This window comes from Ischnura elegans, chromosome 8 (assembly GCF_921293095.1).
Source record: "Ischnura elegans chromosome 8, ioIscEleg1.1, whole genome shotgun sequence".
In the NCBI taxonomy this organism is placed as follows: Eukaryota; Metazoa; Arthropoda; class Insecta; order Odonata; family Coenagrionidae; genus Ischnura; species Ischnura elegans.
Window position 1 is genome coordinate 62688688 of NC_060253.1, and position 27684 is coordinate 62716371.

General features: G+C 38.9%; 1 protein-coding gene and 2 non-coding genes across 3 annotated transcripts in view; 2 read left to right on the forward strand and 1 right to left on the reverse strand.

Moving 5' to 3' along the window:
- The window catches only part of LOC124163940, a 250137-nt gene that overhangs the window by 11826 nt on the left and 210627 nt on the right, over positions 1 to 27684 (forward strand). The gene's annotated exons all lie outside the window — the stretch shown is intronic.
- On the reverse strand, positions 23303 to 23375 carry Trnat-ugu. The gene has a single exon. It is a non-coding gene; the product is annotated as a tRNA-Thr (tRNA).
- Positions 26397 to 26469, forward strand: Trnat-ugu. Its single transcript has one exon. It is a non-coding gene; the product is annotated as a tRNA-Thr (tRNA).

A 27684-nucleotide genomic window follows, 5' to 3' on the forward strand; every position in this document is an offset into this window, starting at 1 on the left:
TCCATCGCGGTTTCGTCGAGCAAATCATCTTATGTAATTGGTGATGTAAAAATTCCTCGTTATAGCTAAATGCCAAAGATATGGTCAGATATGCGTATCTATACAAGACTCTTACCTCGCATTTTATCATCCCTTTTTCGTATTTGATATGATTCGTATGTTGTATGTCTCTGATGGTAAATAATGACAGAAATGATTATTTTAACACATTGTCAAATTAGGCTAATAATTTATAATAAACCCTAGTTTATTCTCCAAGTAGTGCTGTTTTTCATTTCTCATCAATACGAAGCTTATTTAAAACACTCGGTTATCGTCTAGTTTATTTTTTATAAATGTTCCTTCGACGTATAGCTGTGGTTGTTATTATTTAATCCAGTTAAATTCCCTGATAGCTTTTTTATCTTCAGAGCTCTGGCATAAAAGGGTGGTTTTCTATTACTTAAATGCCTAAATCGAAAGATTATTACTCCTGGAGTACATGTTTCATGCTTTTAGATTTTAAAATGAGGATATCTAATTTTTGCGATTAAATGAAAAGTGAAAATTTTCAAGCACGCGAATACGCGACGGAAAAGTATGAATGCTGGGAAAAGCCCGTATGACGTCATTCTGGTTCAGGGTGCCGCCGTGTGAGGCCAACTTGGTGCGAGGCTATGAGCGCCTCTACGATGCAGGCTGCTAGCAGGTAGCGCTTGGCTTAAATAAGGATTATTATTATCCTATCAAACGAAGGAAACTTTCCGACTTTGGGCAATTTTAATAGGTGATTATTAAGAGATGTTTCCCTGATCTCTGTTCCTCATGCATTCATTGGTAATCTCAGACCATGTAAAACTCCTGACTATTCGTATAGCATCTATGTCCCCCTGAATTCACGCGGTGTGGCATCGCATGGGCGCCAATCTGGCCTTTTTCAAATGAGGTTAAAATTGGCCATTAACATTCGTCTAAACTGAGATTTCTGAAACCAAATAATTTGTATATTATGAATACACTAATGGTGGGTAACGAATCGCAATCAATGCCTTTCGTTCTCTTTGATGAAGGAAACTACCCTATTGTTTTCTTTGCATCATGAAACTATCATGGCTATAAGTCATCAGTGTATAGGCGAACGTGGTGATCTAATCGGAGATGTGAGATATGACAAGTCCGTTCTCTTTGAAAGGGTTGATTTCACGTCATTTCCCCTTGTTCAAGCTAACATACGTTCGCATTCCCGATGCTAACTCCACCATTAAACTGCATCGCACCGGATCGTACATAATTTCCTAAAACATGGCCATAAAATTTTGTTTCTCTAATTAAGTTCGTCTTATTTTACAGTACCCAACGAACATGTAAAAAAACATAGGAATGGAATTTATCGTATAGCTATGCACTTGAAAGAGTACAATTGAACTACCCGAAATAAGTCATTATTAATCCGAGTGCAATTTCTCGCATATCCTATCACTTATGCACGAATATCGTGGACTTGAATTTACAATTAAAACGCAAATACGACGACAGAAAAAATTGAAGGCATGAAAAATTAGACTACTTCCTGGATTTCAAAATATTTTTCCTTCTTTGTAACGACTGTTACATCTTACAACGCTTCGCTCTCAGGCAGTTATAGAAAATATTGTCAGATTGTAGTCGAAGTGACCCGCTTAGCAAGATAGTTTTAAAGGGAAACAGTCGTGCTGTCCTTCAGCAAATGAACAGGTCTGATTCTTCTTTATATTGCAGTGTCTGGGGGGTTAGAAACCCACTCCTAAAGAGGGCATCCGTCTTATTTCGAAACGAGGCCGTCCATACTATTTTACTTTATTCTCCATCTCTTTTGTTGGTTTGTTATTTAAATCGTACCTCGGAATCAGAATTCTTAAAGTTAATATTTCAGGAAGGAAGGAAAGAGTATATGACCCAGTGTATGGAGAAATGAGATTTTTGAACAACCATTGAATTTTTTAGAAATCTAATGATTTCGTCCACCCAGATTTTAAATGTAATTTTAAATAAGTAGCTTCTTAGGTTTTGAAGTTAACAAATTGGGATAAAAATGGTAAATTATTTGCCATAATTATTTTTAAAAACACATGGTACGAGATGAGCAATTCTTATGAGAGTCACGTAATGATTCTGCACAGTTCTTACTAGTAAGGAGCACTTTATCGCGGAAATCCCTTGCAATGCTTGTGGTGTCCCCGGAAATGAAACTCCATTACGGTTGATGCAACATCAGTGAGCTCATATGGGAGGGTTGAACTTGCGTCGACGTATAATCAGTCACTGTGCTCCTCGGTTACGGTATGGTTTTTAGTTATGCATTTGCTAATTTATCAAACGTGACGCCATCAGATTTATCTCACGCTGCACGACCATTGGCTTACAAGATACTCGCTTTACTGCCGTGATTAATAACTGGCTTACTCGACACTTCTCCCGCTTCCGTTTGCACTCGTGTTATTTTTTCAAGTTCAACGCTTTATGGTCTTGTACTCAGTCTTCAGTTTCCTGGTCGTCATGAAGCTAACAATTGAGTTTACCGTTAGTTAAAGATTTTGCATCTAAACTACTCTTGTTTGTGCAGGTCCCCGAAGACAGGGGCGCAGCTAAGAATTAAGGCTAGTGAGCTTAGGGGGGTTTCAGGCGCAACTTCTACTTGGGGTGTGGGGATATTGCATACCAACAAGGGTAAGTGGGTGTTGCGGGTGCCCTCCTCCAGAAAAACTTTAAGATTAATGGTTCAAAATTGCGAGTTTTACGGCTTTCTGAGGGATATTTGATTAATCCTAACACTATTCTATAAGTAATACTAATCCATTGAGTAAAATTTATTTAACTTAAAAATTTCTCTGAGCTCTGGGGGGGGGGGGGGGGGGTTATCCCCCAAAACCCCCCTCGCTGCGCCACTGCCCGAAGACATCTTTTACTTTCGCCTCAGTAAAAACTCAAAATGTACCCGACACTCAGAATCAATCCATTGGTAAAAATTGTTGCAAAGGAACATGTGTTATTATTGTTATAAAAATGTAACAAATGTATAGAAGAGAGCGTGATACGTGTATTTGAGGATCTCCCGAGGAAAACAGTCTTTCGCGCCGGTGAAAATTCACTCTCCAAAACTCAAGAATCATTCTAAGGCAAAAGATTGGTCCACAGGAGCGTGCATTGCCGATGTCGCAAATATGGAAAAAGCTGCGAAGTGGACCCATGACGATTCCCTATGGGACTTCTGATGATAGACCTGGGTGTTATGAAGAAATACGGAAATTATCACATTATTTAAATTAATGAGGAATCCGAAATTGAACATTTTCGATGGATGGTTACCCGATTAGAATCGTGGTAAATCGCGCAGCAATAACAAATATATCGTTCTCGATAACATATATCATGATAAATGTGATATATCATGGGACAAAAACTTGGCGTCCGATTAAATATCACGATACGTCATCCGATAAATATCTGGAATCACGAAAATGACGGGTATATATCTTGCAATATATCGTGATTTTGGATGTAAGCATGGGCAGTGACAGCAGCGGAGAAAGCAAAGATAGAGGCCTTCGAAATGTGGTGCTACCGAAGAATGATGAGGATCAAATGGATCGACTGAATAAGTAACGAGGAAGTTCTAAGAAGAGTAGGAGAGATGATGAGGCTCATGAAAATCTTTGTAAGAAGTTGGAACAACCTAATAGGCCACATCTTGAGACATGATGGCCTGATGAAGACAATCGTCGAGGGACAAATGGATGGCAAGAACGGAAAAGGAAGACCTCGCACAACATATACGGAACAGGTAAAGAAGGATGTGAAAGAGAAGACATTCATAGGTTTTTAAAGATTAGCTGACAGGAGAATTGAATGGAGAGCTGCGTCAAATAAATCTTAGGAATGTTGACCAGTGATAATGATATTATATAAACATTTAATATAGTTATAGTTTAGAATATGATATTAATTACAAATATAATAAAAAATTCGATTTTATTAATGGATAGAATTCATTCCTTTAACAACTTTAGATTTTTTCTTTTGTTTTCTGAATTTTATGTATACAACTGGTCCACCAGAGGATAGCATTATTCGATGGAAACTCACCGCCCCGAAACACAAAATAACCCAAGAGAAAAAGGAACTGGTGCATGTGTCTCCAGCTTCTCCTATCCGTCCCTCCTCTCTCCCGAGAAAGAAACGGAGACGTGTCTCCCATCTCTCATCTCCACATTTACGATTCATGACCGTGGCTCCTTGCGTTGGATTGACTCGAGAAGAGATCTCGGCCCTGTATATGAGTAAACGTGAACTCGATGACTAATGCATAATTGATTGTCCGAAAGAAGGACGACGCTTCGACGCCTGTGCAATTTGTCAAGTTGGATCCAAAGCTGTCCTCCGTGTTCCTCCTTTCCGAAACGAAATAAAAGAAATGGCCCCAGGGACGGAAGTTGGGTTTGCCTATATCGAGATCCTGGCTTGTGAAATTTCCGTTTAACCGGCTCGCAGACGTGGTGTTGGGTGCGATTTAAAAGGTCTCCTCGATGGTTTGATTAAAGGTCCTCCAGTCAGCCGTTCCGTCAGCGGAGTGATGAATAAGGTTGACGCGGAGATTACCGTAACTTTTTGTTGTTTTCCATTGCATTATAACCCCCCACAGTCACCCTGAAGGTGCTGGAAACTGTTCCACTTCTACCTCGGGAATCGTTGGCCCACCTTATGCATCGCGAGCACCGATGACCGTGGGTGATTCGGGCAAATTATTTCAGCTGTGCCACTTTTTCTTGATAAACCAGTCGAGATAAATGTGCTGGTCCGGTTGTGCATACACACAATGCCCTTCAAGCCACAGGACTCGTGATTACATTAAGCTGGCTTGTCAGCGTACTCATCGTTTCATTTTTAAGCAGAAAAAATATTCAAACGGACGCACATGGCTGCTGCAATTGTGAGCACAAAGTGAGCCATTGTTCTGTATAACATACAAACTTACTGAAAAAAACAATCCAGCAAAATAGTACAAAATAAATGCATGGCTTCGAAAAAAAATGTTGCATAGATATACAACGTAGTAACGGGTTCGTTTTGGAAGATAGCTATCATACCTATAATGATAGACATATCTATGCAATCCTAGACATAGATGAGTGAATATAAATATTGGGTTTAGTTAAAATGTTTTTACTGCAGCAGTGGTGGAAAAAATATTTGAATAGTCATGGCTGCTGCTAGTGTGAGCTCAAACTGAGCCATGATAGCATATAGCATTAAAAATTACTCAAAACAAACTGAAAAAATGGAACGAAACAAATGCAAGTTTACGTAAGAAATAATTGTACAAGCATACGTCGTGGAAAGAGGTTAGTTCTGAAATAGCTCCATCATACCTAATCAAAGACACTTAATGAATCCTTGGCATTGCTGATAGGTGAATCGATATAAATTTATGATTTAGTTAAAAAAATACTATTCCTGTGGTGTTAGACTTACTTTGATTTTGCCATGCCCTTGGACTTCCTAAGCATTTTTTTTTAAGAGATGATAATAAGAGCACTGGACTAGGAGGAATTTTGTTTTTATGAAAGATTCATTACGCATTAGAGCAAAGAGAAGGTCAAGAGTCTGATGTGTAATCTATAAGGTCTTAGAACGTTGCGGTTACGTGGACGCCAACATAAAAAGATGGGAATGAGCTCTAAGTGTCCTAAAATAGAAGTTATGATAGGGGAAGATATATGTAATGAGATGAACGAAGAGGCAAGAGACGAGGAGCTGCTAAAAATGGTGGGTGAGGGGTTTAGGATTTAATAAGGGTGTATTTTATTCTGAAATAATACCCTTGAGATGCAAAACATAAAGTAAATTAATCAGGAAGGCTATAAAAACTTAATCAGCTTAAAAAACTTAAAAAGAGTAATAAGGTGAAGTTCATAAACTAAGAACAATGCTGGTATGATGCTGTGGATTTGTCAATCGTTTTCATCACTTCTCGGCCGAGACCTTATCCATTTAACGCTCAACTAATGTTTGGAATTATTCAGTTTCCTTCGCTTATAAAGGATATATACTTCTATGCATTGATCTGAGCTAAGATTTTTTCGGGACAATCTTTACAGTACGACTCGCGATTTGGCTTTGCCCCTTATAAGCAAGAAATTTAAGGTATGGCGTTTATTAAGTTTCTACAAGATACATTTTGTTGCATAGGTTTTGAGGCTATGGGGGATGAAAATATGGGGCCTTCAATTGAAAATTTCTGTAAAATGATATGATCCTTTACTGTAGCTCTATCTAATTAGGTGAAGGTGACATCTTTAAATTTAAATAGACGACTAATGTTTAAGTACATATCTTCAAAAGCGAGCCGGCGTTAAGATCGTGCCATAGAGCCTTTTGTTTCTTCCAAGTTTTTTCCTCATCTTCTTCTGGGTCTCTTTAACGAGGATCACCCCTACAGGGATAATTCATGCAATTACAACAAAGAAGATAGTCTTCAGAGAGAACTGAACTCTCGACCTCTGGTTTACTAGGCCAGCGCTGTAACTCCTGAGCTGTGGAGGCTGGTGATCTGAGAGTTGAGGAACTATTGAGCAATATATGAAAGACCGTCCCAAAATTAAGTGCAAAACTTTTGAAGTGAGGATAAAATCATTATTATTATTATAAATGTTGCCTGGGCGGTTTCATGGCGTTAAGTTGACAACTTCATTAGTTTTTAGTAAAAAATGTTTTAGGCTATTCGTCGCGTCAATTTTTTAGTGACTCCAACGTTTCCCGACCGGTGATCGTTGCTTTAACAAGGGAATCTGGTGAGTCAGGAAATTTTTATTCGTATTTATAGGCAGCTAATATTCCTAATCATATTTAGAGGCAGTTCCTATTATGCAGTTTATCTAAGCGCAAGAAGAGGATCACTGTACTGACACATCACCGTAAGAACCCATATCACTCACATTTTAAGTGAAATACACTAAAATGTTGCTCAAACGGTTCACCGTAAGTCGATAAAATACTGTTAGAGGGGCCCTTTGAAAAACAGATGAAACAGACTCTACATTCATTTTTTTGTGTTTACGTCCCAGTTTAGACATTATTTACCCTGAATTTTACCCGATAATGGAGCTGTATATTCGAAGGATACAAATTAAAAATGAAATGCTAAATGTTGCTGAATGGAATATTAAGTGGGTTGTATTCTAATTTAAAATTTGTACTAGAAAACGGAAAATTAATGAGGAAATACAGCCAAAATCCTTGACGTAGTTGGCTGGGTATTGTCCACAAGTAAAAATTCCCTTAGTTTCTGGTTCTAACTCGCAAAATGTACCATATTCTGGATTTTTAGACGTAACATCATGATCCAAAGGAAATATCTACTTAATTTCAACTTTTTGTATCAATTAATCAAAAGATAGCATCTGTATTGTTGGCACTTTCCGATGTCTAAAAGTAAAATTACGATATATATATATTGCTCCTGAAGTAGCGCCTCATCCAAATGATGATGGCATAGAGATTATTTAATGCATTTTTCCATTCTGTCAAAAACTTTATAGCCAATTTTTTTTGGAAATGTAGTGTAGATTCTAAATAAAAATTTATTTTATAAAATTGGAAAAGTAGCACTTGTACTCAGTTCAGATTTTCAATCAGGCTGCTGTCAGCACATGTCTTTGGTATCTTAATCCTCGGCACGGCAAAATGTTAGTTGGGAAATAGCGCTATGGAGTTGAGCCAAGGACGGGGCAACTGAGATGGTGATCTCCGTGTACTGTTACGGTTACGGGGTGGCGTGGGAAAGGGGGTGATAGTCAGCAACAAGGGCGTCCCTTCCTTGACTTACGCTTGCGACGCGACGGCTTTGCGACATAGAGTGGAGTATTTTTATCGGATGACGAAGATTCTATGAGATGTGTTCTTATGATTGTGGTGAAAAGTCAATTTTATTTAATGCACTATTATATTCTAGTCCAAATTTTTATGGAAGAGTAGAGCGGATTTTAAAGGAAAATGTCTATCTATATTTTATATCAAAGAGGATATCTGTTTGTCTATCCCCTATTCATATCCATACGGCTGGATAAAATGCGACCAAAGTTAGTACTAAGGTGCATATGATGCTTCCGGACTCCGTACTGCTACTTTTGGTTGCTTCTGATGCTTCCTTTGCGTTGTTTTCTGATTACCATTGTTACGTAACGTAATGCAACTTCTGCGGTTGAATATCCTGCCGGGTAGGCACACCTCTTGACACTCTTTAAAAGAAAACTTAAAATTCCTGCTATGTGAAAACGAAGTCCAAGTCCCAAGTTTCTCACTTCTCTAGATACTATTCTTCCCGAACAACGCCGGGTGGCCTGCAAGTATATTATAAAATGGGAAAACTAGTTGTTGTACTTGATTCGGATTGTTACGCTTCTCTTGGTGTTAAAGAGAATGCGATAAATTGCGAAAAATAAAAAATTGATTAACCGAATCGGGGGAGGGAAACCTAGCTACTTTTTCCGATATTTTAGACCAGCACCCAAAAATATCTTGATATGGCTTTGGAATCTGGGATCATTTTTTAAAATTGCTTAAATAACTGCAGTTTCACGAAATTGTGCTGCTTGCTTCGAAGGGATAACTGCGGTTCAACAATGAAGGTTAGATTAAACCTTCTCGGGTTTAGCTCCGGGTAAGGCTAAATTTGAATAACTTGGATTTTTCTGAAGTTGCGGGAAGCCCTCCGATGGGCTGGCAAAGAGGACGATAAGAAGTAGATCGGAGGATCATAAATTAAATTAAAAAATTACCAATCCGTTCGTGAGTAATCACATCTTAGAAAATGACCACGCAGTTTACGACATCGATGCAAGGGTTACATAAAAGGAAAATATTTGATTTCTCTGTACCGGTGATTTTCCTTATTAACCTCGATGAATTTCGCGTATCACAATAATAGTTTTTTCGATAATGCACGCAAAAAGTTTTTGTTTTGAATCGCTCAGTCACAAAAATAATTTTACGTATACCGGAACTAGCCACGGTGATAACTTTTACGGGAGTCACCCGCAATGCACAAATTATGCGAAATATCCACAGAGAAAAAATCATTCACCTTGATTTTCCTTAATAAGAGTATTATCAAGATAACCATAAGAGTCAGAAAATATGAGAATAAAAAATGAAAATAATGAGTGTCTGATAAGGTTGTTGCCTAAGGTTAAATTGATTAAAAAATGAGATTTTTTTCTGAACTATGGAGACAAGTGAGTTAGGAAGTATTATTTAAATAAATATTTGTTATTACGTCATAAATAATCTGAAGTAAGCTTTTACCGCAATATTTTATGGAAATTGCATTGGAAAATCGATATTTTATGCACGTTCACAAGGTGTGTTACAAGTGTGTGCAATACAGTACACTTTACACATATGGTTACATAGTGTGTAAGCATACCAAAAATGTTGATGTATGCTATAATATGCTTTTCATTTTGATAAAAAACTCATGTAATTTTTTCTATACCTTAAGAATTACGATAGAACTAAATTTCTCGTCACCGCACTACGTTTTGATTTATCAGTAAATATATTTCTTAATGTCTACATAACAAGACGTATTTCCCTATGCTGGTGGAAAGTGAATCAACTATTATAAACGGTTGTTTTAGCCTCAAACTCATGGCATTCATTACGTTATTATCATTTAGGTCTTCTGTAATGATTTGCAACGGGGCATTTGTTCTAATTATAAATATTATCATAAAATATTAATGAAACCCAAATAACTTTTAATTTCTTTAATCAACTAGTATCCTAGAAATAAAAATTCGTCATAATTATTATTTAAATATTATCAATGTAGCTGTAAGAGGCTAGATTTATTTTTATCTCCTGTAACCGTAAATCAACTTTTGAGAGGAATCCGTAAGGCCTTGCTCGTGCTTAGAGACAGGAACTCGGTCTCTGTCACTGGTTAGAAGCCAATCGAACCGTGCGATATCGGTGGAGCGTGTTAAAATGGGCCCTACCCTCTCCTACGGTGCGATTTGGAGAAGACAAAGGGAGGGGAGTGTCAGTGTGGAGGTCGCGACCCTCAGCTGTTCTCTCCCACCTCTCCTCCTCTTCAACCCCCTCCCCTCGTCTGCTTCCCCCCCCCCACCTCCTAATATGACTTCACCTCCCGCCCCCTCCCTTCAACTGGATGGTCTGCACGCGTCGAACCGGTGGGAACGTGATCTCCATTTCATGGTTGTCGTGGGGTCAAGACTCCATCCCTATGTCAGCCATTGGCATATAAGCGACCGTAGCGGGGAGCACCTAGCATTATGTTTATTGGGTGAATATCGGAAGGTAAATTGCATTGAATGGATTTGGAATAAATAATCAAATAAAAATTAGTTATCCAAAAATTAATAATCAAAATTGTTTCTCTAAAAATAAAAATATATAATTCAAAACAGCCGAACTTCAGTGCGAAGTATAGATACAGCTGTAAATCCAATGGCACGTACTATAGCCGAAACAAATCGCTGTTCGCCCTCTTTATTGCAGATACTACCCTTTAGGCCTTTTACATCTACAAGGTGCTAATGTTATCCTATCTTCGTAGTGGTAGTAGCCCTAAATTTTTGGATAAACCCTTATTCATACTGTCTAAGAACAAATACTTCACGTGTTTTTCCCAAACCAATTTAAATTTTTGAAGAAAACGCAATTAAAAATCTTCATTGTCAAAAGTTGTGTTTTTTTAAAATGGAAGGAATTCATGCATGAAAATGTACGTACAAATTACTGATCATTTTCCCTTATTTAAATTTGTGGTCAAGCTGTTTATTACCTTGGAAATGTTCTTTCTACTATGAATAATTGTCAGTCAGCTGAAATTCAAAGTTTTTGACGGTTTGTGAAATGCAGAAATACCGTATCCATTTCATGGATGTCGCTGGGTTAACACTTCATCCCTAAGTCAGCCATTGGCATGCAAGCGACCGTAACGGGACACACCAAGTATTATATTTATCGGGCTCATATCGGATGGTAAATTTCGTAAAATAGATTCGAAGTAGATCAGTATTGTTATTGCATTTAATTTTTAGAGGACAGCACAAGTAAAAACCTTCAATAGCAAAAAATATGGAATTATACGCGAAATTCATTCACGAAATTGGAGAAAAAAATCGATGATACTAGTGCCTTAGTATTTAAATTTGTTAACAGGCCTTTGAAATATTCTTTCCATATTAAATGATCTATTAGTAAGGCGAAGTTCAAGGTTTTTGCCGGTGTCTGAAATGTTGGAATACTCACTCCTATTCATGGCTGTCGTAGATCATTTTTTCCAAACCTTCCGTTGAGACAGCACCTGCGAAAAAATGACCGTTTCACGTAAATAATTTTCCACGATGGCTCGAGGGATGGAAATCCCATCCTATTTCTCCATCACTTGGAACACCCCATTTTCCGTCACTGAAACCATCGCTGGCACCGTCTTTCAGCCAATCAGAACGCACGGCCGCTAAAAGCGATTGCAACGCCACGGTTGACTGTAATTTGGAATGAAAGTTTTAAATACGGTAAGTGACGATATAAGCGATGGAAAAAGGGAAGGTCGTAATGACCGTGTGATTCAGAAAATGATGGGTCGAGCGATCATTCTTTTGGTCCCTTAAAACCTATCGATTGAGCTATCATTCTGAGGGACGGAAAAATGATCGTGTGATTCAGCCTTTAGCGATATGGATGAATGGTGACAAACATACGGTTTAAACATACGGTTTAATGCTAATTAAATTATGGTTTAATCCATATCATCATCACTGGTAAACAATCCTAAGATTGGTGTGACGCAGCTCTCCACTCAATTCTCCCATTAGCTTATCTTTTCACACCTATGTATTTATTCTCTTTCACATCCTTCCTTACTCTTTTCATGTATTTCATTTGAGGTCTTATTTTCCCTTCTTGCCATCTGCTTATCCCTAAACGATTGTCTTCACCAGGTAATAATGTCTCAAGATGTGGCCTATAAGGTCGTTCCGTCCTCTTATCAAGCTTTTCCTGAGGCTTCTCTTCTCTCATAATCTTCTCAGGACTTCCGCGTCACTTATTCGGTCGATCCATTTGATCCTCATCATTCCTCAGTACCAAAATTTTTAAAGGTCTCTATAGTGATTTCTCCGATGCTACCATTATCCATGTCTCACTTCCTTTATCCGTATACCGTACATTTTTCAATATAGTGGCTGAAGTTTTAACTAGTAATATGCTACAAAAATACCAAATGTAACCAGCTGAGCGGAAGTGATAAGGTTGCTTTGGATAACCATGTTTATGGTTTTCTTTACACCATTTTCGCGCAAATTAAGGGTTAGTGGCAAGTGAGTTGGTTATTGATGTCCTGCGCTTCCTTTGGTATATGTTGAGTTTTGTTCTGAAGAAGGGCGTGCCCAGGATCATAACTAGGGGGGTAAGCCATGGTCTAGGGGCGAGGGGGAAAGCCATGATCTGGGGGTGGGGCAAGCCATGACATGGGGGGGGGGGGGGGGGGGGGGGGCAAGCCATGGGATTTATGAGATTATTTGCTTGAAAAAATAGTTTTATTTTATTTGCATATATTATACTAATACATATAATTTTTCGTCGGTTTAAACAAATTTTTTGTTGACTACTTTCGGTTCAATTCAGTACTGATTTTGCTTAAAGACTATTGCGATTTTTGTGTCTAGAGATTTTTGTTTTTCTGCCCCCACCTGCCCCTCGCTGGGTACGCCCATGGTTCTGAATCGATGCTATCGACCCCTGTCGATAACGGTGTTGGATTCACTTGACCGCTTGTCCGGGCGAATACCAAATTTTGTCCGACAGAATCGGAATTGAGGAGACCACGGCGTGGGAGTATCGCTATTCACGAATATTAACTCTGCAGGGCTTCCCAACGCAGTTTTCTCTTCACCTAAAAATATTATATTAATCCCAACCAAGAGGTATTTAGCTAAAAATTTAAGAATGTGTCTTTCATGAAATCTTTAATATGAAAATTGGAATTCCATCAAATGACAATATACCTCACTCACATATATGAAAGAGGAAAAGATGTAAAATCCACTGCACCTACCCGACAGAGGGATTTATAGTATCAAACGAGTAATTCAGAGTCAAGAGTGCTAACATTCCATTTTTATTATTATTTAAGCAAGATTAAGTAAAAAAATATTATCTCTTTGACATTGCAATTGCAAAAACGACAATAACAAGTTCTTGAACTTTAATAATTTCGAGTAAGAAGGAAGACTTACTAATAAGATAAGATGAGACTTCAATAATGATTAGAAATTCAATTTCAAGTGATTGAGTATCAAGGGCCTCATAAAGAGGATGATCGGCAAGAGAAAGTTGTCTAGAGGCCTTATAAATGTGGTGCTACAGAAGAATGATGAAGATCAAATGGATCGACCGAGTTAATAACAAAGAAGTTCTAAGCAGAGTAGGAGAGAAGAGAAGCCTCATGAAAATCTTAACAAGAAGACGGAACAACCTTATAGGCCACATCTTGAGACATGATGGCCTGATGAAGACAATCGCCGAGGGACAAGAGGAAGGCAAGAACGGAAAAGGAAGACCTTGAACAAAATATATGGAACAAGTAAAGAAGGATGTGAAAGAGAAGAAATACGAAGGGCTGAAAAGGTTAGCTGATAGGAGAACTGAGTGGAGAGCTGCGTCAAACCAATCCTAGGATTGTAGGTTCGAAGATTTTCGCGGCGTTGGTTAGATGATCTTTCCATTCTATTCTATTAAGAAAGTCCGATTGCAGGAACATCGGAGGGCTACCAAAAACAAGCAGCATCATCTCTCAGCCATATCTGAGCATGCTTGGAGTGAACCTGGGCATAACATCCTCTTTGAAGACGCCAGGATAATAGCTAAAGAGAATAAATACTTCCCTCGCTTGATCAGAGAAGCTATTGAGATAGCGAAAACGCCCGCAAATTTCAACAGAGATCAAGGCTACAGCTTGCATACTGCATGGAAGAGGATTCTCCGACCACCAACAATGAGAGATGGACAACCGGCCAATGAGAGAGCAGCAGCGGATCAGCAGCCGCCGCCGCCTATATAAGGCGGAAAATTTTATGCCTATAAAATGCGGAAAATTTTTCCAAAAATTTTACCTTCGACCTGAAGACGCTGACTGTAACGCTAGCGAAACTGTTGCCTTTAAAATAACAACAAACGCGGTGAAAAAAACCGAAGAGAATGGAAAGATCAATCCTAGGATTGTTGACCAGTGATGATGATCGCTAGCGTGGCTGCCACCATCAATGACCATCCACTTACAACCATTACCGAAGATGGAAATGATCCTGTGCCTCTCTCTCCATCCATATTTCTAAGACGCACAATGCCTCAAAAAATGATTAATCCTGGCGTACAAAGAGGATGTTTATTTGCCTATCCGCAATGCGTTTGTATGCGACTGCACTGATTGCAACCAAATGATGCATTTCATACTCCCAAAGCCCGTCGTGCTACTTTTGAATGCGCCCGATGCGTTCTTAATGTCGTGTATCATTACCGTTTGTTTCGTCACGTCATATAGCCTCTGTGGTTGGACATCCTGCCAGTCACCCTCAAAGGGAAAACATAACTCAAAGGGTTCTACACTTACCTATAAATCCTCTCGATGCACACCTTTTTGCTGGGCTATGCGTACGCACTACGTTTTCGATCTACGCATGTTCGGGCATACATGACGATCAACGTTATGGAGCGGGTTATAAGCTGACTATGTGCTCGGTAAACGGAAATAGTTTCTATTTCTGATTATGAGAAGCAGAAGCACTCATTTGTTGCCGATGTATTAACATAGGTAGTGCCTTACAGATAAAGTGAGAGAAATTACTTCCATATTTTCAGTACCTACTGCCCAAGGAAAGAAGAGTGTATTGTTTTCAGGTACTGGTTATGTAAGTATGATTTTTCCAGCGTCCAAACGGTTCTAACTATTTGACTTAACAAACTATTGTCGGAAATGTTACAATAGCTATAGTAACATAGGGAATATTTCATCCAAACTCTTCTTGACCCACCGGACGTGGCGTGTATCTAAACAACTGCAGCACCGTTTTCAGTAAGCTAACTATTGTTCGACTCCTTACTTTTTTTTTAACTTTTATTGGCTATGCTATACTAAAATATCACTTCCGGATCAGACCGGAAATTCATGTATCTACGCGATCACTTCACCGTTTTCAGCGAACAAACTATCATACGACTTATTTCGTTTTTATAAGCTTAGCAGGAAATATGCAACCAAAGTATCACTTCCGGCTCAGACCGGATACGGAGGACGGTATGCTTATCGTTCGCCTTCAGGTTTTTTTGTTCCATTTCGTTTCGATTTCTGTTCATGATGCATGGCCAGAATTATGATACCGATGAATGATTGATAGTTGGGGTTATTATTATCCTTCTGGATTTTCCCACTTGTCAAATTATGTTTTCACATGCTTTTTTTCTTTACGTATATAGTGCTGAGTTAGATTTTTTTAGCTGGAATTAAATCATACCAGAGTTGTTAAAAAATTTTAAAGTTGTGAAATATTTGGTTTTAATGGTAGATTAAGAAACATCAAATCATTAACTGGATATATTTACTCTGTTCTTGGTCCCTCAGGCCCTTGACAATGACATATTAACAGTAATTATTGATTCAGTTATGTTCTGTTGCACATCCACATAAGAAAGAAGGACATATGATACATATAACATGAAAACACTTGGATTATTTAATTTATTTTAAAATGTGGAAATTGAGTTGCCGCCTCAAGTTAACATAGAATTTTTATAATATCATATTTTATATATTTTATCCAAATTTCTCTGCTTGTTCCACCGGTAGTAGCGTATATGTAAACAACTGCATCACCTTTTTAGTGAGCAAATTATTGGTGGACTCCTTTCGTTTTTTTACAGAATAGAGTAGAATACGAGAAAAATCAAATTATACATTCCATGAGTAATGGAGAAATGTTCGAAAAGTGGAATTTTACTGTGGATTTATGACAATGACAACACTATATCAGAACTTAAACCGTGAATAAACTGAATATAATATAAGTAGGATAAAAATGAATTATTTGAGGAAAAAATAGGAAAATAGAATTTTTCATTGAACGTATCACTGTCTAAATTATGGTTGGGGCATAAATTATTAGTCCGGGGTGTAGAAAGGGCATTGCGTTTTCCTATTCTCCTAAATACTGTTTTAATGAGACACCAGAAGAGTTTACATAGTAATAAAATTAATTTGTAAAAATTAATATTGCAACAATAACAACAACAACGCAATACCATAATTATAGCTATTATGGTAATAATACGTTTTATCAACTCATTTATTATTATTTTATTTCCAGGCAACCTCAATAATAATTATTATTACTTTTATTATTACTATTATTATAGCTATAAAAATGGCATCATAAAACTAGTGCTGAAATTTCAAATTATAATTAATATTTCACTATAATTGCTATATAAGCCGTGAACATCTCGATTGAATATGGTTTTGGGATAGTGAAATTCTCTACTTCGGTGGCCGGCAGCGAGGGGGAGGGAGGTCGAAAAAATAAAAGAAGGCCGTTGAGCGTCACCCCAATCCGAACGGCCCCTTTGTTTAACCGCAGACAAAAATGCGTCCCAGACGAGACGTGTCCTCGTCATATGAGACGGCCCAACATTTAACGGTTCCCGGTCGGACAACGCGTCCGAACGCGCCTTTGTCCACCTCGCTTCCGACACCTCGATTGGGGGCGGGGACCGACCAGTCCTCCTTAAATTCGGGGCGGAATGTGTATCAGGCGGAGGCCTTCTTTACCGGAAAATTTTCCACCACGCACGACGACAACCTACAAAACTGTGATGTGTCCGCTTGAATGAGGATGACCTTAGCCGTTTTATTTCACGGAATCTCTTAGCTTCTCCTCGATTTAGAACAGGATCTGCAACCCGCGGTTCCCGGGCCGCATGCGGCCCACCGGCTAATTTCTTGTGCCCCCTAGAGGCTAAAGATACTATTGTATCACAAACCAAATGTTGAGACACTCGTAAAAAAACAAACAATATCAAAAATCGCATTGATTGATCGAATTTTTGATGTCACATTTGCTGAGGAGACCACTTCTAGCCCTAGGATATCAATCATATGACACTAAATTTTTCGGTATAGTTACTATAGTTCGGTTTTCGTTTAGTTACTAATGATGATGATGATTTCATGATATCTGCCAATAGCCAACGATGAATTTAAGTTTCATCATGATGAAAACGAAATATTTAGCCGACTTAATGTAATGTCTCGACTTCCGATGCGTGCGAATTGACAAAAAAATATCAAATAAAATCAACAGATTTAGGCGTTACTTGGTGGAACGATGAGATATTCATGGTGAAATAAAAACAATGAAAAATTTTTATTTCACCATGAAAAAAATATCAATTTAGGTAACCCGTATACCTCCCCAGCACCTCCCGAAGCATTGCCTATGTGCTGAAGATTAGTTTTATATACGGGTTAATTCATTAAATATTACCCGGCATCAGTGCAGGTGCGGCCAAAGTTGTTTGCGTTAATGTTATTTGAGTTAATTAGTTCGTGGACTAGTCGCAGGATCTTCCTCTCCCATGCGTTGAGCAGCGAAGAAAACAAAAGAAGGAATGCGAATCCTTGTTGAAATGAATCTCGTGGTGGTAGCGGGACGGATTTAGTTTCATTGGCGATTGCGTGGCGAACGATTGCGAGAGAGATCAGTTGAGTCTGCAGCCAACGATGGAAATAAAACAGCCACGTACACACGTGTGTGTAGTATGCCGTACGTAGCTGTTATAGAGCCGATGTTTCGCAACCTCCAGTATTGTATTATTTTGAAGTCGGCCATGGATAGAATGACGTTGCAGCGAGTTAGTTTGGGTTGCATCGGAATTCAATTCGGAACGTGCGCAGCCGATAGTAAATACGCTTATGCCATGATAACGGTGATGAAACAAATTTATAAGAATGTGGTCTGTTATTCGTACCCCAAAATTCATTTCAGCTCCAGAATTCTCAAGGCTTTTGGTTCAATTTCAGATTTAGGCCATGCTTTACTCTCGAAAATTTTGGTGCACTTAAGACGCAGGCCACAGAGGCGGATATCTAGGGCGTTAGGTCTTATGGTGTTTTGAGCAGGGATGCCGACTAACAAAAATATTGGGGGGTCCAAAATCGAGGATCTTGCCCCGGGAAATTTTATATGAAGTGAGTTTTAAGTTTTTTTAAAGAATTTTAGAAGAGTCATATGATCAACATTAGAACCCTGATAACTCGAATCTCGATATCTGGACACTCCGGGGAAAATCGACAAGCCTGACACATTTTTTTTCTCACACCCATAACGAATTTTTGAGGGGGCTCGGGCCCCCCAAGCCCCATGGAATCGGCGCCACTGGTTTTGAGTGAAACTCATTCGTGCTCACTCCGAGTGCATCTGCTAACCGTAGGGTTCCATTCACGGGTGGAGATACTCCATGGAATAATATGCGCGTTATAAGGGAACCCTGGAGTAAAAACATGGCCCTTTATCCGGAAAGTGTGTAATCGCATGCTGTTACTAAGTCTGAAGTGATCATAAGCTCCTTTCTATTCACAAACGCCTTCTTTGCTAACGTAATTCTCTTCCTGATGCCCTAACTGCTGTATCAAGTTTCCTCTAATGTGCTGTCCAAATAATTGAATTTCTCCTCCTCAAGTTTTTCCTCGCCAACTTTTACCTTGAGTCCCACATTCCTAGCTCGCGAAATCCACGAAGCACGCATACCTGGATTCTAAAAAAAAAAATTTCCTAGATCGTGCACGTGAGGGTAGCGTAAGGAGAATCCGGGTGGAATAGCATTGGCCAAGGAGTGAGGCAAGGCATCCTCTATCGCCGCTATTTTTAACGAGTACCCTGAGGATAGGGTAAGGGATACGTAGGATGAGTTGGAAGCTGGAGTGAAAGTGGGAGGAATGATGTTAAAGTCAGTGAGGTTCGCGGATGATCAGGCGTTGACTAGCTAGTCAGCGAGGGGGCTGCAGGCTCTAATGGATGCGTTTGACAAGCGTTGCGAGGAGTATGGCATGAGAATTAATCACAAGAACACAAAGGGTTCCTAATGACCATAAATGCGTGACTCCGAAAATAAAAACCATACTTAGCAGTGTAAAAAAGAAAAAAGTGTTAAGCTTTGGTTACCTTAAACGCCTTCCACCTACAAACCACCGTCACAGTAAATGATGAATTTTAGCAATGAATGGCAACTAAAAGACATTATGCATAAATATGAATTCACGAAATATGTTATTTACAACGTAATGGTAGCTTAATACCAACAAAATAACACGAGAAATCAGAAAATACCCAACAACGCTAATGATTTGTCAACGCGGCTTCCTAAAAAGCAACGTACCTCAACAATAGCAACTTTATAGGAGAGCAAAAGAAACGATTTATATTTTTAATTGTACACTGAAATTAAAAACCAAAAATTCATAAAACTGAAGAAGTATACATTTGCAAACAAAGATTTGTTTTTTGCTTGAATGTTTTTTTAATGCCATTACACTTTGTTTAAGATAGCTGTCTCAAACAGGCCAAATTTTGAGATACGTGTTATTTGAACTTAGCAATCGATATATTTTCGTGATGAGGGTCCTGTGAAAACGAGCTGTTATATCGGAAATTGCTAAAAGCGACGGCGGGAGGTACCGTGTGATTCAGAAAAATGATCACTCGCGCGACCACTTCTCCGATCGTGAAAAGCGATCGTTCCAGTGATCACTAAGAGGGTCGGAACAAATGATCGTGTGATTTACGCTTACGGCAATTGCTTGGTATCCTTGGAGCAAATCCGGCCGAATATCCGAATCCGAATATCGAGAATCTAGACAAGTGAGACGCCATCTATCGGGCGGCTTTGGAAGTAGAGCTCCGTGGATACCAAGGAGATTTTAATGGGGTAGTTTCCTTCATCAAAGAAAACGAAAGGCATCGACTGCAGTTCGTTACCCACCATTAGTGTATTCATAATATACAAATTATTTGGTTTTACAAATCCCAGTTTAGACGAATGGCAATGGTCAATATTAACCGCATTTGAAAAAATACCAGATTGGCGCCCATGCGATGCCACTCCACGTGACGTCACAGGGACCTAGATGCTATACGAGTAGTCGGGAGTTTTACATCGGCTGAGATTACCAATGTATGCATGAGGCACATAGCTCAGGGAAGCATCTCTTAATAATCACCTATTAAAACTGCCTAAGGTCGGAAAGTTTCCTTCGTTTGATAGGGTATGAATAATCCTTATCTAAGCCAAGATCTACCAGCTGGCAGGGTACTCTGCTACCTGCTAGCAGCCTGCGTCGTATCAGCGCTCAAGCCTCGCCTCAAGGTAACCTCACAGGGCGGCAGCGGGAACCAGAAATACGTCGCACGGACTTTTCCCATCATTCCTACTTAGCCGTCGCGTTTTCGCTTGCTTGAAAATTTTCACTTTTCGTTTAATCGCGAAAAATAGATATCGTCATTCGAAAATCTAAGAGCGTGAAATGCGTACTCCAGGAGTAATAACCTTTCGATTTAGGCAATAAAAATATAATAGGAAACCACCCTATTGCCGAGTTTCGTCAACTCTCGGTTAGAATCACTGGGTGAGTTATTGTGCTCGATCGCAATGTCGGTTGTTTCCAGACTCGCGTCTGGTGGTTGTGGGCGTCGGCGCTCCTCTTCCGGTGGTACTCGCCCGGGGCGGAAGTGGCCCGTCCCCTCTTTGCCCACCTGAGCGCTTGCCCCCCTCCCACCTCCCCCATGAATGCGTGAAGGAGCACCGTTAAAGGCAAAACCAACCGTCCCGCCCACCACCTCCCACACCTGATGCTCCACGTCTTACCCCTTCGTGCCCGTAACACGAGCAACAGCCAGTGGCGAAGCAAGAGTGGGATACCGGGGGTCTGGCCCCCCCGAAATAAAAAAACACCATTCTTCATCATAAAAGAAAGCAAAAAAAGTCTGGAATCAACAAAATATTTCTCTGAAAAATTAAGTTTTTTGGATCATGAAAAGTGTTAAAATATGTTTTAGAACCCCCTACTTAGTACTTTGGTATTGGATCCCCCCCTCCCGAACGTAATTCCTTGCTACGCCATCTGCAGTAGTGATTCTGCGTCATACGTGCTTGTGTGGGATGATCTCCATTAAAAATTATATATCCATATTGTCGATTGTGATAGAATTGGGCAAATTAATAGATCAGAATGGAGGACCCTAAAAGCCAGGGAATACAAGTGCAATTTTTATTATTTTGGAGATAAGTCCATATAATGGTTGGTTGGTCATACAATCCTGTTGTGTTAAAGGGATACAATGCGGGTACAAGGAAATAACTAAATCTATATATTTTTATCAGTGATTCACTTTTATCCCTTTGCCACAACAACATTGTGTATCCAACCAACCATTATCTGCACTTATTATTCATTTCATCGTCACTTATCTTTCTCTACCATCTAACGAATTATTAAAAAAGGTGTGATTTGGGTCTCATTGAACAACCCCTATTGTGATTCTGAAACTAGATGCTTATGAACGTTCTAGCGTACATTACTAGTATGTATGAGTATACCTCCAAGGTTTTCTAATGAAAATGAATCGGTCACAGCAGTGAGGACGAAGAGAATTGCGTCATAAAACGAGGCGTTCATGAATAGGGAAGTTCTGATGAGAAGATCGTTATGTAAGAGCTTAAAGAAAATGATTGTGAGGAGTATAATCTGTTGGATAATGCTTTACGTTGCGGAAATGTGAATGGAGAGAAAAGAGTACGAGAAAATATCGCAGGAGCTCGAGATATAGGCGCAATGAAGAAGATGAAGTGAACGAGGAGAAAAAGGAATGGCGGCGTGTTTGTCTTGGCGTGGGAGGAAAGAAAACTTCTAAAAGGAGATGCGGATGAGACAGAGCAAGTACTGAGCGAGAAAGTGATCTTAAAAACCGAGTTATAGAAACAAAATGTGGCCGGAAGCAAGTTTTGGATGTTGATAGGAGCAAAGAAATCAAGAAAAAAGCATTCGAAATGTGGTGCTAGAGGAAATGATGAAGATCAGATGGATCGACCGAGTAAGTAATGAGGAAGTGCTAAGAATAGTGGGAGAAGAGAGAAATCTTCTAAAACCATTAAGGAGAAGACGGGACAACTTAGTTGGCCACATTATGAGACATGTTGACCTAATGAACACAACAGTAGAAGTGGATTGGAAGAAGGGCAAGGGACGGCCCCGAATGAGTTACATAGGGCACGTGATAAAAGATTTTAAAGAGAAGAAATACGTCTTTGAAAAGGCTAGCGGATATGAGAAATGAATGGAGAGCTGCGTGAAACAAATGTTAGAATTGTCGACTTATGATGATATGAGAAATGAATGGAGAGCTGCGTGAAACAAATGTTAGAATTGTCGACTTATGATGATGACGGAAAAACAGTAAGTGGCGAAAGGTGAGGAAGATAAAAGTATTTAAAGATTAAATGAAATAGTTGAGGCCTTATTGAGTGTTGAGGAGGTATTAGCACATCACTCATTTAGTGATTCAACCTGAACGCTGTTTTAACTACCTCCGTCGGTGGCGTTCCCACGGGGAGGTCCGAGGGGTCCGGACTCCCCTCCCACCGAAATATGAAAACACAATTATTCTCCTTAATAAAAGAAAACGAAATATTAAATAATTATGAATTTAAAAAATATTTCTTTATCAAATGAAGTTTTTTCGATTATTAAAAGTGTGAAAAATACTTTACAAACCATTACTTTGTACCCTGTTTTTCAAACATTTTCCCTCATAGTTTTGGACCCCCCCACCCCGAATGAAATTCCTGGCTACATTAATAGTATGTATAGTACAATTCCACTGACCTCCGTCATATTGGTTGAGTAAATTTCTGGCCTCTTCAGTTGTTATCAATCAGTTTAGTCAAACTGATACTGCGAGAGTAGAAACATAGACGATTATAGTCACATCCTTAGATTGTCTACGCGAAAACAAACTTCATATTCAGATAAAGGGAAAAAAAGAAGCTGTAAGATAGGAAAATATCAAGAAAGTTACGTTAAAAAAGAGAGATATATGTACATGTCAACTGTTTTTTTTTACTCCTGCCCACGGTACATCGCCATTACGAGTCGCGATGCCACAACGAAAATTTCCTTCCGGTATTTTAATCCAGACATGCGGAAAAAATATGAAGCCTCCAGAGAGATTTGAACTCTCGACCCCTGGTTTACAAGACCAGTGCTCTAACCCCTGAGCTATGGAGGCTTATGTATAAGACACGAATTTTCAATTAAAAGAAATACTTAAGCTTTTCCGACTACTTCGTGGAATGAAACATAAGTCACGTTTCCTGATGCTTCCGCGAATGCTATCATGGTGCCTCGTATCTCGTAAAACTTTTATGCTATTTTTATGCTGAAAGTGCTAATTGCAGAATATTAGTTTGGAAAAGTGTAAATTGTGTTATTTTTGTTTATATATTGTTTGTACGATAAAATATTTCTAAGAAATAACGATTTTGTCAGCAGCGCAGTTTATTAAGAATAATGACTGTGCTATATACTTAGGAGATTTAAATCAATACTTTAAATTAAGCATAAGACATAAATTAAAATTAACTGTATTTCTTTGAAAGAACACGTTACCCGATGTAAGTCACATGCCTTTCGAAACTTCTACAGCTAGCAGGAGACCATACCAAAAAGAAGGTCGAAGGGCTCCGGACTTCAACAATACTATAAAACGACCGTTGTCAGCAGGCCTTTAAATATGTATGGGAGGTTAGGAAGAGGAGGCCATGGATCATCGATGGCTCTTGCCTAGAAAAAGAGTTTGTTAGTTAGTAAAAGAGTCTATTTCCCTACTTTAAGCACACGATTTAAGTCCATTCCCCGTAGTACTGTATGGAATGCACTCAAGAGAAAGAAGCCTTTCAGTGCACCTCTTGCAGTGCCCAGCGATTGCATAATAAGAATCATTTGTAGCAATATTTATTAATTTTACTTTCTATTGATTATTTTCTATCACTATTATATCTATTATCCAGATATAAAAGTGAATGAGACCATATTGCATCCACACGCTTGACGCGTCGCTGTACTCTCCGCCGACGCCGGCCAGAACCGGAGTCGACCGCACGCTCGAAAAAACGATTAAAAATTCGGGGTTGCTAGTTGGTGCAAGATTTTACTTTAGATTAACAATTAAGAAGCTTCATAGAACGGCGTGGTATCAGTCACTTGGCGGAAGTCGGCGGCAGTATCTACTGTTTCTCTACGTTTATGTAAAAAAAAAGGGCAGAAAACAGGCTCCGCCATTTTGTTATATATCTATGGTTATCGATGAAAAAAAATCTTTGAAAACTCACAAAATGGAAGAAAAAGAAGAATTAATTAAGATGGTATAACGGTTTTGTCGATAAAACTATTCATGAAACCACTGCACGAGGATAGAGTGGGCGATTTTCAGAAAAAATCGCGGGTGATCGTTTTTCGCTAAATTTGTTTAACTTTGACCTCACATATGAGGGATTGTAGCACATCAGGTGCTAAGGTGAAAGCACAGGAAAGAAATAATCTGGAAATTATGCAAAATTTATTTGAGAATATGTATGCGAAGTTTCAACTTCCTAGCTCAAAGAAATCGCTTTTGAGGTTTTGTCCAGCTTTTTTCGATTCTAGCCCACTGTGTGACGTTTCGAAGGCAATGAAGCATTCCATCTTCTGGGCTCACTAAGCGAACAACTCGTACCATCGAGATAGTGTTGTTCTGATATTGGCTCTAACTCTGGCTTTGGAAAAAGATGGGACTTATTTTATGTGAGTAAAACTTTTTACACAGCAGAGTTGATAATCGCTCCTTTGCCATAAGGATTTATTTGAAGAGTTCGGCCATACGCCTCATTAAACCCAATGAAAGAGGGGAATTAGGGTTTTCCACCGTGGAACACTCCCAGACCTTCCGATCTCCTGATGTGAAACACGAACGGGACACATTCTTGTCTTTTTGGCTCCACCGTACGGCCACCGCAGCTACCATCTGAATAATAAGTCCTTCTCATAGTGGTGTGGGTGGTTTCTGGATCCATCTCGTTTGCGACGACTGTTCCGCTGTTAGGGTGCGGTTGGCACACGCGCGAAGTCACGCTAGAGGGACATAGAAATTTTTCGCTGCAGCCCAATGGCAGTCAGCAATCACGCGTCGAGTCGAAGGGCATTCGCAGATTAGTTGATGACGTCATGAACTCCAGCCCAGCGTATAACCGTTCCCAGCTACACCTCCACCTAGCGGTATGATAATAATGACGGTGGTACAATATGAACAAACGCTCAACAATCGCCCACCGTATCAAATTCGCTCATGTAGTAGCCCTTGTAGTACTAGATGAGCGGATTTGATCCTGTGGGCGATTGTTAAGCGTTTGTGCAGTGGAGGTATCGAATTATTATTGCCCTAATTAAAGGGAGGATAGGAGGAAAATACTTCATAACCTCAGCAGAGATGGCTTCAAAACCGAATTGAATCTCTGAGGGCTCGATCGCCATGTTTTTAAAATTATAAATTGTGTCAAAGTTTGTTAAGTTAAGATACCCGTATTTTTTATTTTCTCTCTAATCCTTCGCTTAGCGTACCTATAGAGTTATACGCGGTGAAAAGTCGACGGCCTTTCAAAGGTTATTTAATACGTCACGAACTCCTGCCCGGCGTATAGCCGCTTCCCGGCAACACCTCGACTTAGCGGTGTAATAATAGTAATAGTAATAATTATAAAAAATATAATAATTCCGTTACACCATAATGTATAGAAAGCAGACGCCTCCGAAAGTATCTAATGTATGCGCAGAACTTGCTGCATAGCAGTGGCGTAACTATGAGGGGGATGAGGGGATAGATCACCCGCAAAGCCTTTAAAAAATATTTAAAATTGTCGTATTGTTCTTAAAGATGTCTTGTTCTTCATGACGAGAGGCGTTGAAATTTAGGAAAAACCTACAAATAAAATCTATCTATATATAATATTTATTAAACAGTACTTAGTCAATAGTTACATAAGAGTGGAAATATTCTATCATTACTTAATTAATTACGATGAAACTGTCATTGAATTGTGCTGTCCTTTTATGTTTAGATACTGTGAGTGACTCACCGTCTAAGTCGACGCGAGATACGAGGCACTATGATAGCATTCGCGGAAGCAGCAGGAAACGTGACTTATGTTTCATTCTACGAAGTAGTCGGAAAAGCTTAAGTATTTCTTTTAATTGAAGATTCGTTTCTTATTCATAAGCCTCCATAGCTCAGGGGTTAGAGCACTGGTCTTGTAAACCAGGGGTCGAGAGTTCAAATCTCTCTGGAGGCTACATATTTTTTCCGCATGTCTGAAATGAATTACCAGAAGGAGATTTTCGTTGTGGAATCGCGCCTCGTAATGGCGATGCACCGTGGGCAGGAGTAAAAAAACAGTAACAAACATATCTCTTTTTTAACGTAAGACTCTTGATATTTTCCTATCGTGTAGTTTCTTTCTTTTCCCTTTTATCTGAATATGTTTGTTTTCATGAAGAAAATTTGTAACGTAACTATAATCTTCTATATTTCTACGCTCAAGGTGTCAGTTAGACTAAACCGATTGGTAAAAACTGAAGAGACTAGAAATTTACTAAACCAATATGACGGGGGTAATTTTTGGGAATTGCCTTGTAAATAACAGGATTCATCCTTTCAAATCAATCACCTGCTCAAGAAAACGTCTTTTTGGAGGCACTAACCAATTAAAATCAGATAAAGTAAAACAATTAGCAGTATCTTTGCTAACTACTAAATCTCAAACACCACTTTTTTAAGCACTAATATAACAAGAAGTTTTGTAAGTACTTTACTTTAAATCTTAACAGCTTACTTAAAATCAAAACAGGCGTAAGTATAAGCGAGTGTTAAAACTGGTTGTCTCGCTGTAACATGTCATTTTTTAATGTAAAAGTTCTCTTTAAGTTGTGTTTTTTCGCCTAGCAGCCTGGAAGAACAGTTTTTCCGTGCTCAATGTTCTAGGAAAAAAATTAATAAATTCGCATTCTTGTTCAAACCATTCTGCCGATATTTTTCAAAGAATACGAAAAATGTGGACAATTACTGGAAATTGTACGTCGTTTTGACGAAAAACTGATATTATATTAATCCAACCTTAAAAATCGGGATTAAATATATGGTACCGTAAAATAGATTCGTTACCGGAATACTTATTGGGTTAATAAATTGTATCAATGAAGTCAGTTACGTAAGTAACGTTGAATATATTGATGCAGTCGGCTCAAATGGCTGGAACAAGTGCTAAATTAAAAATATTAGGATCGAACTTTCTCTGATCCTCATTTGGCTTTATTATCTCGTTGAAAGTCGTTTGCGATGGTATTTTTTTTTAAATACGACGAATGCGATAAGTATGTGTTAGGTACTGCGAAGTCGCAAGTCTGATGAGTTGTTAATACAATGGTGTCTCGGGAATATTAAGACTTGTAATTAATGGAATATTTTAGACTTCATCACCTTTAGGTATCATTTTCAAGCAATTAAAATG